General features: G+C 38.4%; 1 protein-coding gene across 18 annotated transcripts in view; it reads right to left on the bottom strand.

Moving 5' to 3' along the window:
* The window catches only part of LOC119022406, a 231,860-nt gene that overhangs the window by 70,040 nt on the left and 141,611 nt on the right, over window positions 1-20,209 (bottom strand). Inside the window, exon 3 of one of the 18 annotated variants that reach the window (XR_005075926.1) lies at window positions 2,109-2,327. The exons of 16 other annotated variants lie outside the window; for them this stretch is intronic. The gene's annotated coding sequence lies outside the window, so the exon portion shown is untranslated. Of the gene's footprint in view, window positions 1-2,108; window positions 2,328-10,298; window positions 10,467-20,209 lie in introns of those variants that run through there. One more of the 18 variants, XR_005075927.1, reaches the window with a different exon arrangement.

Genomic DNA, 20,209 nt, shown 5'->3' with positions numbered 1-20,209 from the left:
GCTCACGGGAAGTAGTCACCTGGGTTTTATGTCATTCAGACAGACCGATGTGGAGATGTGTTTTGAGGTAAATGGACAGGAAGTAAAGATAACTTTTTCTTGATAAAAGTAGATTTGTGACATTTTGCGAATTTGCGGGAAAAAACGGTACGCAGAAATGGGTGTGGCACATATCACAAGATAAGGTTTTTGAATGTGCGACAAAGTATATGTGAGTAAGCCAAAACGTACTTTCCTTGATTATAGTGCCAGTTTGGTGAGATTTGGGGTATGTTCAGGCAGTGAAAAATGTGATCATTTGAGCTGAAAAAGGTGTAATTCGAAAAACAATGGGGACCTCGCAGGTCGAGACCTGCTCAGGACCTAACAAGACAAGATAATTCCATTTTCAGGGTGAGAAAACTGGCAGTAATAAGTACAGTATAAGTTAGGTGAAGTTTTCAGAACAAACTGAACTAATGAGAGAACAAAAACACTGACTGACTTAAGTTGCTTTAAAATGATTACAAGTAAGGAAGTGGGCTGTAATTAGGCTCTGCTCTGTTTTAAGACATGCTGCACATATGTATCTTTGGACCAAAAGCCTGTGACTACAAGTTTTTTTTAGCCTTTGTAGTTTGCAAGAGAAATTAAAGTGTGTGCATGTGGAGTTAAGACTTGGAGCTGTAGAATAACTACAGGCTTTGGTTACCATCTGAAAGTCTCCTGCAGGTCTCATATTTAATTACGTCATTGTATGTGACAAAAACATACAACCCCAAATGGGTTTACAAAGGCTTGAATGCTATTGCTGACACAATAAAGCAATAGTAACAACAAGACTCCTTAGTTCTGCAACTTGCTTGCCTCTTGTTTCTCGTTTTCCTGGGGATAGAATAATAATTTGGTGACAAAATATGGAATGTATTTGTTTTTAGTAAATATGTAATGAATCATTGTGTTTTATTGTAGCTAAATAGTTCCTGTGGGAAAAAAAAAACAAAGGAAATGATGAGTTATATATAATATATATAATATATAATATATATGTGGCTTGCTCAGATATTATCTCTTGTAGTCATTTATCAGAGTCTATGGAGGGACTAGCATGACTGACAGTTGTACACCTGCGGACCAGTTTTTTGGTCATACTGTACGCACAGCTCCACGGAGTTGGAGAATATATGACCAGTAAATGCTACATAATCGATACTGCGTTGTAAAAAAAAAAGAACTGACAGCTATTTCACGGAGTTTAACAAGCCATGTGGTAACCGCCATAGAATCAGTTTTTATTCAAATCTGGCTTGTAGGATTATTTGTTCAAATTGCTGACACATGTTTTATGTGAAACTATTGCAGGAAGCTATGTCTGACACAGAAACAATTACCATTAGATACAAAACAAAAACCTTGTGGTTTGCATGTGTCAGAAGACCTATATCCGAGCAACGTAATTATATGGTGAAGCTCAAAGACTTTTAAACAGAATGACTTCTGGGAATGTTGTAGCAAATACAAGAACAGTTGTCAGCCATAGGTGTGTTTGACAGTGTCATCAGTTATGTCAGACAGCACTTTGTATTGTAAACAATTGTTGATTTTTAACATTTAAGTAACTTTAATGTTGCCATTTATTAATGATGGTTAATAAAATATTGATGATTGTCAACTTTTGCCTGTATGTGTTTGCTGTGCGACGGCCACTCAGACATTGATGAGCTAATGATCAGCATTACTCTTTAAGGTATGTGGCTGACCCCTTACACCACATCACAGGGCCGTCCAAATAAAATGTTTCTTCTGGCAGTGGAAATATGTGACAGATTTAATATATGAAATTTCAATATATTATGGTCATTGCAGAGGTGAACCCTGTTGGTATTAAACTGAGTTAAATGTGATGTACTGACTTTGTACTTAATTGATGATGGTTGACTGAGGTGCCAATCCATTATTGTGTTCTTTGTTGCTGCTGAAGCAAATTTTCTTTTGTGTTAAGTGCCAGTATGTGTAATCAATTTGGATTTTGTTAATAACAAGCACACTTCACAACGGTTTCATTTTGTAGGAACAGCACAGTTGAAAAAAATGTAATCTGAGATCCGCAGTACAGTTGTTATCTCGTCTTAACTGCTTTCATCAAAATGTCAGATGACTGATATTAGTCTTCATTCTTCATTTGCAGTCGATGTAACTGCTGTTTTATCTGACACGTACCTTTAATGTTCAAGATGATTCCACATTACAGTGTTTGAATTTAAACGGTAAATTAAAAATCTCTGGGCACACCTGCAGTCTGGCAGATCTGAAAGTCATTGCCTTTTGGCTTTCTTTCTGGGAACACCCTGAAACACAACATAGGATACAGCATTGTTAAGCTCTAAGAAGGAGAGCCATAAAAATCAGAATGTATTGTTTACTTGAACTTTTTTGGTCTTAGTGGGATGGATGGAAAGTTTACAATAGACAAACAAAAGCATACGATAAAACCAACTACTCAGTCAGGGTCCGAAGCAGGGAGGTAGGCTTACATCTCTGCACCAAAAGATCCTTCTTAAATCAGCAGTTTACTTTATGTTACAGCTGAGAATGGATGTAGGCTCGTGACAAAGGCTGAAGGATAAGTTTACCCTAAAAGGAAAAACTCTGTCAATGATCTTGTCGCCGTCATGCCAGTAGAGAAGTTGGGTGAGGTTTCAAAGTCCACAATACATTTTTGGAGCTTCGCATCAGAACAGCGTTGCAGCATGCTCATAAACAACTGAAGTAGCTGGGGACTAAAAAACACCTCCATCACCTCAGGAAGTATGCTGTAACAAACTGCAAATCATATGTACTACCTTACGTGAAAAGCTGCAGCCTCAGTTCAGTTGCCTTTGGACACAGCTGCTGAAGGGAGATGATGTTTTAACGCACCTACAAGTTGTTTAAAGCAACAAAATGCAACTTCCTGGAGAAAGCTCGGGTCTGACGCAAACCCAAAATATCGGCATGTGAAGACCTGGGGGATGAGGCTCAACAACCAGTTATCTTTCTCCAGGAAGTTACATTTTGTTGCTTTAAATCACAATTTCAAATGATACATTTGAATTCCCTCGTACTTAACATAACTGAGTTTGTAGTGGAATATCAATGTTTTGTTGTTGCAAGGCTGCATCACCATTTAATAAAACATTTTGGTTAAGAGGCCCTAAGTGTTCTTATTACCAGGGTTTGACCAATGATCAAAAGAATTTTTAATAAAAGCAAAATAAACAAACGTGTTAAACTGGTTACGGCTACTTTGACGCTCTTTCAATTTAAATGGGGATAGAGAAAAATACTTTTTAGGAATACTAGAAAAAAAGTGATGCCTACATATATGCCTATGTATACCTGTGTGGACAACATGTTAAAATCGGAGGTCATCAGGTTGGCACCACAGCTCCCTATAGTGAAATGAGCACTACCAATTCAAGCCGGGGGTTATTGCCTAACAAACAGAATGATCGAAGCATCCAACACCCACACACACATGCTCGCACAGTCAGAAAGAGGAAAACAAATATTTGGATGAGTCATAGTTGTCGAGTGCGTGGCTGCCTCTTCCTTTGTTAAACAAATTCACAAGCAAACAAGTGTTTTTGATTTTGACAACTGGAGAGCCGACTGCCTTGATTATGCCATCTTCATAACTTCTCTCCAAACACAGTAAAACTTTCTATTGTCCCAGCAGCTCTAAAAATTTGCATTCAAAGGGAAGTATTCACCCAGTGGGACACACACACTCTTATAAACAATGACAAACTCTTTCATGAATAATGCATTTCCTGAGACTGCTTTGAGAATGCTAAAGTTGTAAGAGGACCAGCGTCTTCCTGTTTTTCTTTTTTTTTTGTTGTTTTTTTTGTTTTTTGACTCACTGTATATTTAAGAAAGCCAAAAAAAAAAAAATGCTTGAAGACATAATTCTTTTCTGAGAAAGACACAATGAAAAACAAGGCATTACAGTAAATATTTTAATAAGTTGTGTGCATCTTTGCTGGACTATGTCTTTCGCTTTGCCACATGAAAACCAATGCAAGCAGTTCAGTTATGGTTGATTTCAACTGACCGCTGACTTAACTGCTCCACTGGTTAACGAGTTATTTATCTGCCCAACCATTTAAAACCCCACATAATCTGCCGCTTCACATAGCTGTTGTTCTTTGAGCAGGAGACCAACACCGGGAGAGCCACCATACATCCAAATTAACATTAATGAAGTGCATCACACGACTATGTATGGTGACAAAGGGCACCAGGTCTCAGAGGACATTCGATATCAAGTGACAGAGGGGGTGTGTATTAACGCAAAATGAACTTCCTTGACATTTTTTTAATTTACACTTTAACCTCTGGTGTTGGAGCCATTTAGTCACCACAGAGGCTTCACATGCAAAAAGGGGAGAGGAGGGAAGGGTCCAAGCAGTGCACTGCATCAACCTCACTTATCCTCCTTAGCCTCTGACACTGTGTTCCCCTATTGTGCTTTGCCAATAAACCACTCAAACTCCCCCAAGGCTTTAGTACACATGACAAGCCCACGCTGCTGTTATGACCCCTCGCTGGTAACTGTGGCTCTTAATTGCCATCTTCTGTCATCCGGGTGAACTGTAGACCTGTAACCACAAGCATCAGCGGTTGCGGAAAGTAGGTTGCATAACGTAAACTCACTCATAATGCATAATGAAAGGCTCTTTGCTCTGCTGAGGTGAAAAAGAGGGGCACCACAAGAATGGAAACCAAAAGGTGAACTGTAAACTTAAAGTCCTTGATCTTTCAAGTAATCTTGATTCCTCTCTCTTCGATGTATGAAACCTCCAATAAATGCATGGTTTCCAATGCACGTGTGGGCTTCCTCCACCATCAAATTTGTGCGTTGGCATAATTCTCCAGCCAGTGCACCCATCAAAAGATGTATGAGAGGTTAGTTCTCTGGTCAGTGACCCTGACCAAGGCACTTGCTAAGATCTAGAGTTGGTCCCCGGACACTGTATGTTGGCTGCCCACTGCTCTTCCGAGATAGACTGAATGTAGAGAACCAGTTTTACTATGTTGTAAATGATATGATTGCTGGGATAAAATAAAGAGTCATCATCCTCTTCTTTCAGAAAATCCTTGTTAACAATAACAACAGTGGCTGTTGAGTTGATGGCAGTTAGCATCCCGTTCCCATGCTTTCACTCCATACTAATTCACAGTAAAGTCATTATTTGTTAAGAACTACATCTTACTTGGACCACTGGCTTTGGTCAACAAAGGACCAGCACCCATCAAATACAAATTCCAGAGTGAAAGCTAACATTACCGCAAAGCACCTTAAGATATATAGTTATACTGTGGTCTTTGCTGGCTAACGCAGATCAACTGTCATCGAACTGACGTATCAAAACACCCCTTTTAGTGGATACAATTGGCAGGCTCCATTTCTAAGCTAAAGCTGGTTAGTGTTGCACCTATTAAGAGCTGTATAGAAGCAGAGCAGAAGCAGACAAGGCACTCTTTACATAACAATCAGTCCACAGTTCACATATCAGCAAAACAAGGGCAAAACAATGTAAAATTGCTTCATAATCTTACATATTTTTTTAAAAAGTAATAATATTGTTATATTATAGTTTCTCTACATCAAGCTGCGTTTACTAACATTGAGTCAGTTCACCTGTGTGACAACTGGAGAAAAAAGTAAAGAAGCTATGCAAGACTCTGCAATCTCATTAAATGATTTCATGTGTGGTGAGTTGCCAGTGATTAGGATGATTAATGATATAGGTGTCTGTTGTCATGTAGAGAGACATTTGCAAGTGTCCATATTAATAATTAAAGTAAATGTGAATAGCAATAATAACAGTTAATAATGATAATATCTAAAATAAAACTGAGCCTGCTGAATGGGATTTAGGTCTAAGTAAATCTATTCAAAAAGGACTATAAGCACATTTTCATTTAAACCCCTGTACAGATTATTATTCCTGTTTTTTAATTTGATCTTGTCAAGGCGGCTCTAATGCAGCCTGTGTTGTCTTATGAATTTTAAATTTTTCTCGATTTCTAATCAGTAATACAGCTTGAATCAATATCGGTTAAAAAACCCTCAATTCTAAAAGACAATTACCTCCTCAATCTCAAAGCAATCAAGAGACCTGTTCATCATTTCAACATACTCAATTTCTCTTTATGACCAGAAAATAAATAAAACAGAAAAGCAATCATATAGAAATGCTTCAGGGAAATATTCCAGTGATGTACATGTCATTTTTTTCCAGAGGAAAGTCGGACAGTTTCTGATCTCACCAAATTAAAAAAAGACTAATCAAACTGAAATACTGCACAGATATGATTAAAAAAAGAAGTTTTGACTATGTATATATCACCATCTCTTTAAAGTGAGCAGTCATACGCTGCGTAAAGCCAAAGTATGCCGGTACAGGACTGCAATGTATTCCATATTCATCTGTGTTTGTGGTTAGTCCTGGACAGTTCAGCAGACCATGATATTTCCTTAAACTAAATGTCATGAAGGCATTCAAGCATGAAATGTCAGACTAATTCAGGGCACAAGCACAAAATGTGAGCTCGCAAAGGACTTGCCGAAACCTTACAGAGCAATTCATCAAAGCGAAAAGGTGGCCCAAGAAGAGTGACATCCAAAACAAATGGTCTGCAGACAAAGCTCAAAATGATTTGGCGAAAAAAAAAAAGAAAAAAAAAAAGCTTAAAATCTATCTCAGTTTCAATGAAACACTGTTGTCCGCCGATTCTTAGAGCAAAATCTATATCTTATGCCATTTTATTACAGGCTTGTGAAATAACATGGGAGGATGGACTGTCCTTGAGGGAATATTATTGACTAGATATTTGGCATCAACAGCAGTGCTGCACATCAATGTTAACTTGGCGCAGATTCTAATGGACACACCAGACTAATATTTTTAAATATTCAATTTTAGTCTGCGAAAAGTTTATGTTTTAATTAACTGGATTCAGTGGAATGACCTAATGATCGTAATAACTATGATGGGAGCAAAGCATGAAGTCAGGGGATGTTGTTATTTAGCGTCAAAAGAAAAGACAGAGGTCAGAGTAGATAATTGGCTCAACAAAACATTTCGACGTTGAGGTCCCATAACCTTTATTACATTTGTATTTTGTTTTACCCTAAACCCAGCCAAGTTGTTGTGCACTTAGACCTAACCAAATCGTAACCATGGTGTTATCAAATGTATGACCAACATTGTACTCTGTTGTTTTATTTGGAGGATTGTTGCATATTATTATTGTTTTTTTGGTATGTTTGGTATTTTGGGGGGAATTTTGGGGCTTTATAATTGGAATTGACAAAGAGTCCTGCGACAATAACTTTCCAATACTAGTGAATACCATTAGCATTTTTAATACATTATAAATGCACTAGAATGTTTACAGGTTGAAAAACTTATGCTGCAGTCTTATGAAAACAGGACATTGTAATCAGTGTTAAGATAGTACAAGCTACATCAGATTAGTCACAACAGATTTAAGCTCCACTAATACCTCTGCAAATATCAAATTAATAACCTATTTTGGATCAGCTATTCAGAACAGCTTTAAGAAGTAAAGCACAATATGGCAAAAGAAGAACACAGAAAACCGTCACAATAAATCCAACACAGTCATATTCATCATCCTCAAAATAATATCCACCATTTTTAATCCAGTGGGATTTAATTCACTATTATTAAACGTCTAGGAAGATGTAACTTAAATTGACTTGGATGGCCAATTTCAGGTATTACGGACATTAAATTGGAAACAGGGAGAGATTAGGTAAATTCTAATCAAGATTTATTACAGGTGCTAGAGTAAAATTAATACTTACTAAAAGAGACAGTCGGGGGGTCAAATGTAAAGTGACAGCAGACTTTCATTTACTTCTCCCTCAAGCAGTTTCTCCTCCCATCATCTCCCGTGCAACCCCCCACCCCCACCTGCCCCAAGTTGTGACTGTACTTCTGCGCTGAACTTTTGCCACACAGACTAATGAAGAGACTTAAAAATCATATGTAATTAGCCACTGAATATTCATCAGCCTAAACCACAGCTTGCCTCAGGATTTGTAGAATAGTATCAAATTTTAATACCTATGTAATGAGAGCAGCAGTTTATAGAAGGAGGTGGGGACAAAGAGAACAGATGTTATTATGAAGTTTGATAAATTGGACAAACACTAATGCATCATTTATGCGCAAGTCTGAACACCTGACGCTTAGAGCCAGTTCTGTGCGATCACTTTCAAAGTTTAGTCCAGAACGTCTCGTTCACTCTGTTCAGTTAGCTGAAAATCTGATAAAAGTTATGAATATTTATGCTTTTGTAATGACTTTTTGCCTCCTTGGGTCTTGTTAACCTGTGGCAACTTCAGACCCAGCGCTGATATTTCTCTGTGACATTATGTAAGAACTGGTATTCTTATACAGCCTGGCACCAAGGTTTTGGACAGCAATCCACTTTTACACTTTTCAGTTGTGCCTTGACACGAGCATTTCTTAACAATCTGAAATGTAGAACCAAAAAGCTAATTATACTTCTCATCTATCTGGGAGCTGGGAACCGGCTAGCAGAGAATCTGTCTAGCAATGCTTTATTTAGCAACAAGTTCTCGCCAACAACTAAAAGCCAGCCTGAAATTGCTTGGGCAGTCGCTCTTTTGTCTCCCTAACTTCTTTTGTCAATGTCCTCCTCGTTCCCTTTGCCTCTGCTGTGATGTCTGTAGAGACTCCCTACAAGCTAAGTATTTCCTTTGTCCAGTGTCATGATCAAACCATGATCATTTCCTAAACCCAAGCAAATAATTTTAGTGCCTAAATGAAAGCAAGTAGTTTTTTATGCTTAAATCTAAGCAAGTAGTTTTATTGCCTAAACCCAACAGAGCAGCCATGTTGCATAAGCCTAACTAAGTAGTTTTGTTGCTTAAACCCCAACTAAGTAGTTTTCTGGCCTAAACCTAACCAAAGTGCTACAGACATCTGAAGATATTCTTTAAATACCTAAAGACGAGTCTAAAAGTAAAACACCACAAAGAAAACTTGAATTTCATACAGGACTTGAACCCCTGGTTACCAACATGAGAGTCAAGTGTGCAAGATCCATTTTTCTAGCACACGTACAAGGCAGCATCACTTTCCATGCACATAAATGGGAGGCCAAATGCACACATTATTGAAAAACAATATGTAATCAGAGCAGGGGTGGTGGTGAGTGACAGTGTTATAAAGGGCACCTTACTCCTCACGGAAGACTGCTCCTGGTATACCCAAGCTTCCTAGTGCAACAACAGGCCTTCAGGGTGCAAAGTGGGAATGAAAGCGGTACCATTCTCCCTATTAAGTGTTAGTTTACCAAAAGAATGATTCTGAAGCTGTTATTTTAAGTTAAAAGCCATTATAAACATTAATAATAACATTAATAATAATGTTGCTTTAAATTTGGCATTTTGTGGGGGGTTTGGTTGCCCAATGATTCAAAGGTTGTGCAATGCCACAAACAAGGATCTATCTTGACATTTATAAAGATGCTTATGCATATATGCTGTACAGTATAAAGTATATCCATCCCTCCCATGGCCATGGGTATTTGCCTGGGAGGAAAACCTCCAGTTATTTTGAATTCATGGTAATGCAATTAAAAGGAGCCATGACTCTTGTGTGGGTATGGAAAAGATCAACAAACAAGGCACTGAGCTTAGTCTTGAAAATACTGGAATCTACTGTTGTAGTAGGCATTATTCCATTTTTTTTCCCAGAACCAATAAGTGCTGTTTTACAGACAAATGAATGACAAAAAACAGCTAACTGGAAGGAGCCCAGGCTATATTCCAGCACACCCATCTGTTTTCTGAAACAAATCCATTAGGCTTTTAATCTCTCATTTGTAGACCACATCGATTATGATGCAAGGATGTCACACAAAAGTAGAAAAGACATCAATGTCCATGATGTGAAGGTAAAATATATAAAACTACAATATTTTGATGAAGGTATTTGTGCAGGGGAAATGATGACCACAACGCTCCATCCATGCTGTCCATTTCAGGATTACACCCTGTCATCATTTTGGTGAGTGCTGATATTTCTCTGTGATGGCATTAATGTCCAACGGCAGCAGCCCTGCTGCCCTGATGGTCATTGATCACTGATATTTATGGGGAAAAATTGCTGAATCAGACAGGGGGCTTATTTTACTGCTACAATTGACAGAAAAAATATCAATACTCACAGAGAAACGGAGGCGGACTGAAATGAGCGAAATGATCAAGAGAAGACGTAGCTTGTTTTCATTAGGGAGTGGCTGATCACATCAGATGATTAATCACCCTCCTCCCTGCCTCTGTAATTCTATGTGAGAATTACAGCAGAGGAGATCTGTAGCAGCCAACCACAATAAACTATTCTCGCCGGTATAAATCAGCCTCACTCAGTTCACGTCTAAAGGAGAAAAAAAGAAATGAGAAAATGTTCAATGTTTTAGCTGGAACTGACTCAAAGCCTCACCTTTGCTGATACTAGTATGAAAGTGTGTGCATTTGAAAAAAAAGGGGGACCATTTATACAAGCTATGGACATTTTATTTTTGCTGGTTAAACGAGGGAGACGGGAAAAAAAGTATCTTTGAAGTTTGCCTTAATCCTTGAAACAAAATGGTTCAGAAAACAAGCATCATACATAATGCATGGTGCATTTCTCTCACACATGATTCAAGGTTTTTCTTCTTTTTTTTTATCTTTAGTTCTGCTGGAGGCACATAAAAAAGCTTGCACAAAGTAAAAAGCTCAGTTTTTCTGCGTTTGTAGTGGACTAGGCCACGCTGCTCTTACAATGGCCCCGTACACCAGGCTGGTTCGATTTCCCTAAGGATATGAAGGCTATCATATCACACGGCACTTCCTTTCAACTCTTTTCCAGTTCAATTTATCGAGTATAAACAGGGTTCAGATCCTCAACAAGAATTCCTGCTTTGTGCAATTCAAAAGCGAAGGTTTTCAGCCCCCAATAAACATGTTGAGAGTGTAAATCTGAGAACGCCTCGGTCTGAGATTTTACACACTGCGCGATCAAGATCATGTTTCAAATCACAGGGAGAATCACTCTGCTGGGACTTCTGACTGTGGTGAGGGAGAGGTTGGGAATTAATTAGATATAAAAACATCTGTCATTTAATGCTATGTCTGATTTTTTCATTAGATTTTAAAGACTGCATCATTTTCAAGCACATGTTAATGTTGCAATCAACTTGCATACTGCTGGTCTATCAGGGACCTTACTGCTTTTTTATGTAACTTTCTGAATAATCATTGTTTCATAAAGTTTTCTAACAAATAAAGTTTCAGTTCATGAAGGTTTAGTGTGCTGTCACAGCAACATGATGGCACGGTCCTGGTGAGTTTAGTGCCGAGCAGCACTGTCTCTCATGGCTTTGAAGACAGCATCTCTTAGTGTTAAAGATGTGCTGGATGCAAATTGCGATGGTGAGAATAATACTGTTCAAGTGATCAATCAGATCCTTTGCACAGAAAGACAGTGGACTACTGAACCCATTGCACACATCCGTCTGTTGATAACCAAATGACAGCCATTATGATTTGTATTTACTGTGTTGATTAATAGGTGTTTGTCAAGTTTGATCTTATTGTACAAAACTTTAACATTTAATTAAAAATGTTATTATCATTATTTGTGATAAGTCACTGTTTTGGCATACATGTTATTTTAATCTGTATCTCGAGTTGTTTGTTTGTCCTTTTTGTTTGTAAATACGCACACAAAAATGCATATGCACGCACAAACGAGCATGCTGTTGGCTTCATGTTATAAAATCAGTGTTTTAAAAAGCTGTAGCTGAATCAGCATAAAGATAGTCTGTTAAAATATAGTTAATTTTCAAAAGTTAAACATATTTTCACATGTAAGTAAGTATACTATGTATGAACTGATGACCAACCCGGTCAATTATCGGTAATAACACAGAATTTGTCAAATTCCCAGAACTAGTTTTTGCTGATAACAATAAATACATTTTAACATGGCTCTGATGCAGTACGCAAAGTAGTGGAGTAAAAAGGACAATATTTGCCTACAAAATATAGTGGTTCGAGTAAAGTACCTAAAAAGTACCTCATGTTCTACTTAAATTCAGTATTTGTGTAAATGTACCTAGCCACATTCCATCAGTGTATACAATTATGTGCCGGCAAAGGAGACGATGTACCAACAGCGAAAGTTAAGAAGAAGCTGGACAGAAAACACGGATGTGAACGATGCACAGTTACATAGAATTTGCTCGATAAAGGGTAGTGACCGGTCTTGCATGCATGACCTGCATTCATTAAATAAACTCATTAATTCAAGGATTTTAAATGACCCTTTCCGATAAAATTGTTACATATTGTCTAAGTCTGGAAATTAAGCCAACTTAAGAATACAGTAATTATTTTTTTTTTTGGCTGCAGGTACACAAATCACTGATTTATATATATTGTTACAAAAAAAAAAAAAAAAAAAAAACTCTGCAAATCTGTTAGTGTAATGTGGTACGTAGTACTAGTATGGCCTATTTTGGGGGTGAGAAAATGCCATCCACATGGAAACAATGCAACAAAATGAATGTTTCCGTATTTGCTGACCTTACTGTAGACAAGAAACTCCTTACTGAAGTCAAAGCAATTCATTCATTGTGTCAGAAAGAGAGTGTCCAACGGCCGGCAAGCTGCTTATTAAAACTGAGCAGTAAATCTCGCATGGACAAGTCCTGGCCTTATTACATCCTGCTTTTAATAAAGCTGTCAATTCTTCAGATTACGCCGGTGACCTCTTTTTATGTAAGTCTTTTTAATGTTCTCCTGAGACCGGTTGGGTTTATAGAGTTGGTGCCAAATCATCACACTTAATCAAACACCTATAGCCTGCCCCTCAATTCTGAATTTATGATGTTTATAAACACGGTAAATCATTTAAGCCTGTTTGACTGCACAAGACATGGCTGAGACCTGTCTTAAAGGTAACACATTCGACAGTTTTGGTGTCTCCAAGTGTCCTGAATAATTATTGGTGGAAATAATAAGAATTAATAATCTTATAAACAAATCGTTCATTTTAAGTTATTCAAATTATAAATATCATCTAAACCCACTTTACATCAATGAAAAATGGATTGACAGCTGTGTGAGAACATGTCGTATGAAAGCTGAACTACAACAATTGTAATGTGCTGTCAAATAATTAACCCCCAATCATAATTAACGAAGGACAGATACACAAGGGCTCAGCCATCTTAAAACTTTAGTTTGTAACTTGAAGGGATTCCCGACTCATGCTTCATTAGCAATCATAAAAAGAGCATCTGTGAGACAAACACAGCTTCATCCGGTGTGTTCACAAATCAAATTCAGCTCTCCAAAACCAGCGACTCGACTACGGTCTATTTTCATCTCTGTGTTATGAAAACAGTTTGTGCTCAAAAAGGCCTGCATGCTGCCAGTCAGTCAGTCAGTCAGTCAGTCAGTCAGTCACACATGTTCGAATCAGTCTAGTCCTTATTACAAACTACAGAAAGCAAATAAATATGTCTTCGAAACTGATGGCATGAAACAAACCAGGGCTGCAGCACACACTGAAATACAACAAGCACCTCATTTTTTGTCCCCCTCCTTGGTGGAGGAGGTGTTTATCAGGAGCAAAACTCAGTCATCCAGGCTAAAGGTTCGCAACTGCTGCAACTAATCTACTGTATATGACAAATGATGTTCTGAATTTATTATGTTTGCACGGTGCTAACAGAGCAGGGCTCAGGCTGTGCCGCAGCCAGAGTGTTTATTTCACAATGTGTGCTTATTGCTGTAGTGGCTAATCTGTACCGATAATGTTATTTTGGGGCTGAATGTTTTTAGTTGCTGCTAACCTTTCACTCATTTTCTTTAAAATGTCTCCTGCAGAGAGTGAGGGTGTTTTTTCTTTTGGCAGTGTTTGTACTTATATTTCAAAATCTTGCTTCTTTAAAGTTAGGTGTAGACCCAGGACTGACATGTCATTTTAAGTTGTGCAATGTGCTAGAAAACATTTGATTACTTACACATCAAGCACATGCACGTCGCAACATTAAAATTCATCCCATATTCAGTCGTCATTTAGCTCCGCTACACCACCTCCCGAGGGAAATATGTGGCTGTTTAGCTGCTAAATGTTTCACTATTAGCGAGCTGCAATCACCAGTCTGGTATTAGGCGCAGAGCAGATTGCATATGGAGTCTTTATAAGCTCGCTGAAAACAGCTGCCTGTGTCTGGACAATGACAATGTTGCGAGCAGTAAACCGAACCCACGATGAGCTGAAAGACACCTAAAAGTTCCCCGGAGACGAAAAGAGCGGCTGAGTCAGGTGATGATTCAGATTGTCATTTACAAATAAAACCTTTCCAGTTATATTTTATTTATATTTTTTATATATATATATATACATATATATATATATATATATATATATATATATATATATATATATATATATATATGTTTTTTTTTTTTTTTTTTTTTTTTTTTTAAAAATCCATCCTTATGGGTGAGACTTGGGACTGGGTGCTGGACAGCATTTTTCAAGGAAACAGGATGCCAATCCTTGTTCTTAGAGCGATATGATGCATTATTCATTCATGAAAGTTTAGGTTAGCAACTTAGTCCAGTGAATTCTACTGACCCTGTTACTATTCTACCTCACTTGGCTCATGCTTTTCAAGCTTTGAAAATGCCGCTGGTTATCATGATGTGTTAGCTCCAACAATCACCCATTTTTTTTTTTTTTTCCCCCTTACTAACCTCCCCAGTGACGTCCTTAAGAAACTCTTTTAGCTATTAGTAAGTCATTTCTGCTTGTCACACGAAGAAGGACAGAAACAGGAAAAAGGGTGGTAAAAATAGAGCAGATGTCTCAGGCTGTCATCAGTGGAATAATGTCATGGACACTAACTTGCACACAAGCATGTAAATTAGATATTTCAGTCAGACTCTAATCAGCAAGCTAACTGGTGTTGCGGTGTCAGCTGTGCGGTCATTCAAGTGAAGCAGCGTACAGTAGGTGTGGAGATAACAGAGGTTTTATCAAGTATATGTAAAAATATCCAGTAACACTCAATATCTATTTCACACTGCATTTTACGCGACAAATAGTCATGATTACTAATCGTTGAATGCTCCAACCTTACACCTATTGGTACCTTGTAAGCCCAGACAGATATCAAAACCACAGATGGTTATGGTTGGTTATCTTAACTTAAATTGACTGACTTTGAATCAAACAGCAACCCTTCAGGGCTTCCTGGCTCTTAGGAAAAAAGAGCTTCGGCAGATGTTTTTAAAGTGAATAATACAGAACTTTAGAAAGAAGGAAAAAGTGCAGTTACCGAGTGGAAATGTCTATATTTCACCAGAAAACAGAACATATTGTAGTTTCATAAGCTGTCAAGTTTCCACAAAAATAACTATGTAAACTTTTCCAAGAAAGGAGACAGCTAAGGAAATTGTGAGAAAACACTAGCAGCATGGAAGCGCTGCCCTTGAAATAGCAGCAGGAGGTAATTTTGTTGCATTTAGGAAACCAGAAGTGCTTGAATAGCATTTTATAAATATCCAAGCAACATTTTTACAGCGCTTTTGAGTCCTGGCAAAATATGTGTGTGTTTTGACAAATTTGCTGAGTGAAAGCTAGATGCAGGTGGCCATTAAAAAAAGGGGCACACAGATAGAAATTGGTTTAATGAGTTTAGGCTGCCAACATGTAGTCCACCTACTGAGAGAATATCTTGTCAAATGAATAACAGTCCTTAAAAAAATAAAAAGTAGGAAAAAGGCTCTAAAGCCAGTAAGGCTTCATCAGTCCTTGGACTCATTACGTTGTTAATAGAATTTTTAAAAAATGTCCTGACTGTCAAAAGGTAAGAATTTAATGAAGGTTGTGGCAAAGACAATTATTCCTAGATGACCAGAATAAGTTTATGATCATTTAATTAGCACACAGAAAGCTAAAAGTTGTCTGAAATGTGTTTATTTGCAGTGATCAGCTTCATTATGAAGATGTAAGCAACTGAATTACCTACAATAATAACTTTTGCTATTACATCAATTTAAAAGATGCAATTTGGATGGCATTCTTATATTATATATATATATATATATATATATGTATAGTGCCAACTCTTAGCCAACTCTGTCTGACCGCGTCACCACAAGCTCCCAATGAAGGCGGCTAATTAGGTTATAAGAGCGCTGGCCAAAAACAGCAGAACCTAACGCAGCACCCGAGAACCAACCAACAAATATTAGACTAGGTCTGACATTTGTTGGCTAATGTCATTGCTAATGTTAGCTACAAGGCTAAAAAAAGGAAGCTGTTACTGTCGTCAAACTGTCTGCAGTTACTTTAGCGAATTTAGAGACACAATCAAGAAACGTGGGCTGCTCAGGCTCAGGGTCCAGGCAGAGCAGCCAGAGGGAAAAACTGAAACATATTGTTACTAAATCAGTGAATAAATCATGAATTTGTGTTTTTGCAGTGTTCAGTGAGACCCGGCCCCCTGTCCTCTGGCTGCGTCTTTCTGACATGAAGTCTTAGTTCTGCACAGTTTACACACAGATCTCACAGGATCGAGTAATGATTGACGGCACAATATAATTGGCTGAAATTGTTTGGTTTAAGCTTACATCAGAATAGGTAACATTTTGTTTTACAGGAAGAAGAAATGACCAGATTTTGATATATAAATAAAAAGAAAATTATCATTTTTTTGCCATTGTTTTGTGTGTATTGTTAGGTGGAAACATGACCGAAAATGTGATGTAGTCATCGTAACTCAACTCAAACTTTGCGCCGGCTTCAGTCTTGCACTGCCATTTCACATGCCAGAGTCTGATCAGCTGTGGAAACGACATGGTGAGTGGCTAAATTTCTCAGGTATGCTCTGCGAGACAGTGGCCTTAGCATGTTTGCTAAATATGCAGCTGCTGCTGTGGGACAAGATGCAGCAAAGCCATGGCAGGAAATCACAGCTGTATGAAGAACAGGAACTATGACAAATCCTGACTGAAACAGCAGAGCAAAAAAGAAAAATCCTAAATGTTACTGAGAGACAGAGAACGATGCCACAGATATTTTCCGCTAGATAGTCCTCCATGACTTTCGGGCTAACTTTCTATGAGCTTTCACACCTTCCACACTGTAATTTTTACCTCTTACATTAATCTTGCTGAAATGCTGATTCTGTACTATTCCGCTCAAATTTTAAGCTAAATGGGTATCTAATATTATACTGCCTGCGTAAAATGGGAACACCTAATCATTTAGAAAAAAGATTTACCATTTTACTTTTATTTAGCATTTGACAGCTACATCTCCCTTGAGTCTGACATAGACGCCCTGTCAAAGCCCCATGGGAGCTGAAGCCGTTAATACAGTCCTAAGACGGAGCGGTGCTCTAAAATACATGACATTTTGGGAGACATAGACTAATTGGTAAATTGAAAAATGATCCCTGTCTCTGGTTGGGAAACTAATCTGGCCTTATTAATCAAGTGATTAATGAGACCAACACAGTGACTATCAAGAAAAAGAAAAGGAGATGCTTGAGACTTTTCTCTCATGCTCGGTCAATTAGTGAGTAAATTGCCTTTGATTTATCTTCAGCCACAGCAAATGGAGAAATTAGCTAGCCTTGCTTTTTGTAAAGAACAAAATTAATTAATCAAACAGAATTGTAGCTGATCACAAAAAGTCACAACTTGCATGTGCAAAGCAACGGGTGTCGAAGGCTTCCTTTTTATTCACCAGAGGGAAATAGTATCATCACAAGTTCAAAAAAGGGACACAGAACAAAGATGTCCGTACGAGTCATCTTGCAGAAAGATGAGTTCTCGGGTTTTGTCAGCTGTTCATAAACGGTTTTAATGCACGTTTGCATGCACTCAAAGGCACACGAAGGATTCAGCTACGTGTAATTGACTGTTACATCATCGAATGCAACTGATTACACAGTGCAATGGATTGAGAAGCTATCCACCCATACGTGGTAACCAAGGCGATGATAACCCAAATGTCCCAGCCCAAGTTTTTACGGGCCCACATGGAGGCAGGCCAACACAACAAGTCCGGCCATCAGACACTCAAAGGCAAGCTTGTCTTCTCTCCAGCAGCAAGTCCTGGTTTCATCTATCAGGACGAGGTCACACTCTCCCAAAGATGCTGACAAAGATGAGACCAATTTGCCTCCCGGGACCACAGGATGACCTACTGCCCTGACAGCACAGCTCTGCGAATTCACCACACTGACTTGGCAATTATCTGAGAGGTGGCTTTCACACCATTTGTGCAATACACGAGGGTCAGGTTTGTATCAAACAGTTTCCTTCTCTAAGGAGACTGTGCTGATTAACACAGGTATCAAGGGGAATGCACCCTGAGACTGAGGATAAGCGTGACACAGTGCACTGAATTAGAAAAATAAAATGACAAACAAAAAAACATGTGAGCACAAATGTGGAAAATGTCTATTCTAGCCATGCCATGTACACCACTACCTGCTGTGGTATGGGCTGCACTTCAACTAGGATTCAAATTCTTGCCTTAGAAGGTACAATTAATTATTATTATTATACTTGATGAATTCTATTACATCAGGTCATACTGCTTTCATTATATTGGCAAAAGACAAAAAAAAAAAAAAGACGACAGTGCCTTTTTTATCAGTTTGAATATGTCCCTCAGTAGCCTTCAGTGATCTTGTCTCATTACCCCCTGTCGGGTAATCCAGGAATGAAGTCTGGAAAATCATGGAAGCAGCCTTGGAGACACTGACTGTTTCTTGACGCACTGAATTTGATGTAAAATTTACAACCCTTTTAATGAAAATCAAGGTCTTCTGAACCATCTCTCTCTCTGTCTCGCTCTCAGTTGCCTCGCAGTAGGCGTCCAGAGACCCTCACAAATTCAGTCTATTAACTTCGCTTTTTGCGGTTTTATGACATCAAGTCTATTAAGTCCCAAGTGTGTGACGATTTAGAAGTCCACCCCTCAGAGCACTTTGAACTGCTGTGGCAACTTGTGCAGACATGTGGGGGCCGGGGCAACATCTCTGTTTGAGGAATGAGCTGCACTTGGTGCTGACTTGTGCCTTTATGGCTGCATCTGTTGTTCGAATAAGATCATGCCTCTGTGCTGTACAGGGAGGGTGCCTGAATGCATGGGACACCTATACTTGCCAACATTTAAGATTTTTGCAGGACTCTCCCTATTAACCCTTTCTCTGGCTGAGCTTCCAGCTGGTCACTCCTCCCGTTAATCTGCCCAATTTCATAGAAATACAAATAATTTGGGATTGTCTCTGTGTCTTCTGGGATATGTTTGGTCCTAACTGGCTGATACAGGACACGTTTGCTTCAGATTTATGAAAATGGTGCCAGTACCAGTTGATTCAATATTAAATTGTTATTTTTAGTAGTGGAAATCAATCCTGATGCCAAACTATTAATAGAAACATGTTAGTTTGTTTTTGTGGAACACTGCTGGAGTGCTAATGCACAATGACCCTATACAAAACACACAAATATGTACACTCTCTAGGTTAACAGAAATGACTTGACATTTTCAATTTACACTGAATGTAGGTTTAAAAGCAATTTACAGGTGATTCTTGATTTGAAAAATTGACACAGTAGCTTTGTAGGCCAAAAAAGCACACACATACTCCCCTGTGTTGTTTTTGTCCTGCTGTGGGGGGGACTGACCTCAAATAATACTGTAAAATTAAAAGCATCCCACAGTCAGATAGAATCACCACTGCTGTGAACTATCTATTAATAATTCAACACAAATGTTATCTACATCGAGAGTGGCTGCTGGGGGGGGTTATGGCAGCCAAATCATCACAATTGGCAGTGTGGTCCATTAATATTGCCAAAACGCAGTCCGGAGCAGCTTAGAAATGCAAAATGAACACCACTTCATAAATGTGGCCGTAGCCAAGTGTGTTTCTAAAGACCATTTCATGAGCCTTTTGCACTTTATGGCCGTTGACAATGTGCCCTGCTGGCTTGACATCTTGGCTTGTTGACTCTAAATCAACAATATGGCAAATCCACTCAGAATCTGAAGTACCCATTACATATTTTTTTAGCTTCTTTGGATTTTTTCTT

The sequence above is a fragment of the Acanthopagrus latus genome, chromosome 1 (genome assembly GCF_904848185.1).
Source record: "Acanthopagrus latus isolate v.2019 chromosome 1, fAcaLat1.1, whole genome shotgun sequence".
In the NCBI taxonomy this organism is placed as follows: Eukaryota; Metazoa; Chordata; class Actinopteri; order Spariformes; family Sparidae; genus Acanthopagrus; species Acanthopagrus latus.
This window is presented reverse-complemented; position numbering and strand designations above follow the sequence as displayed.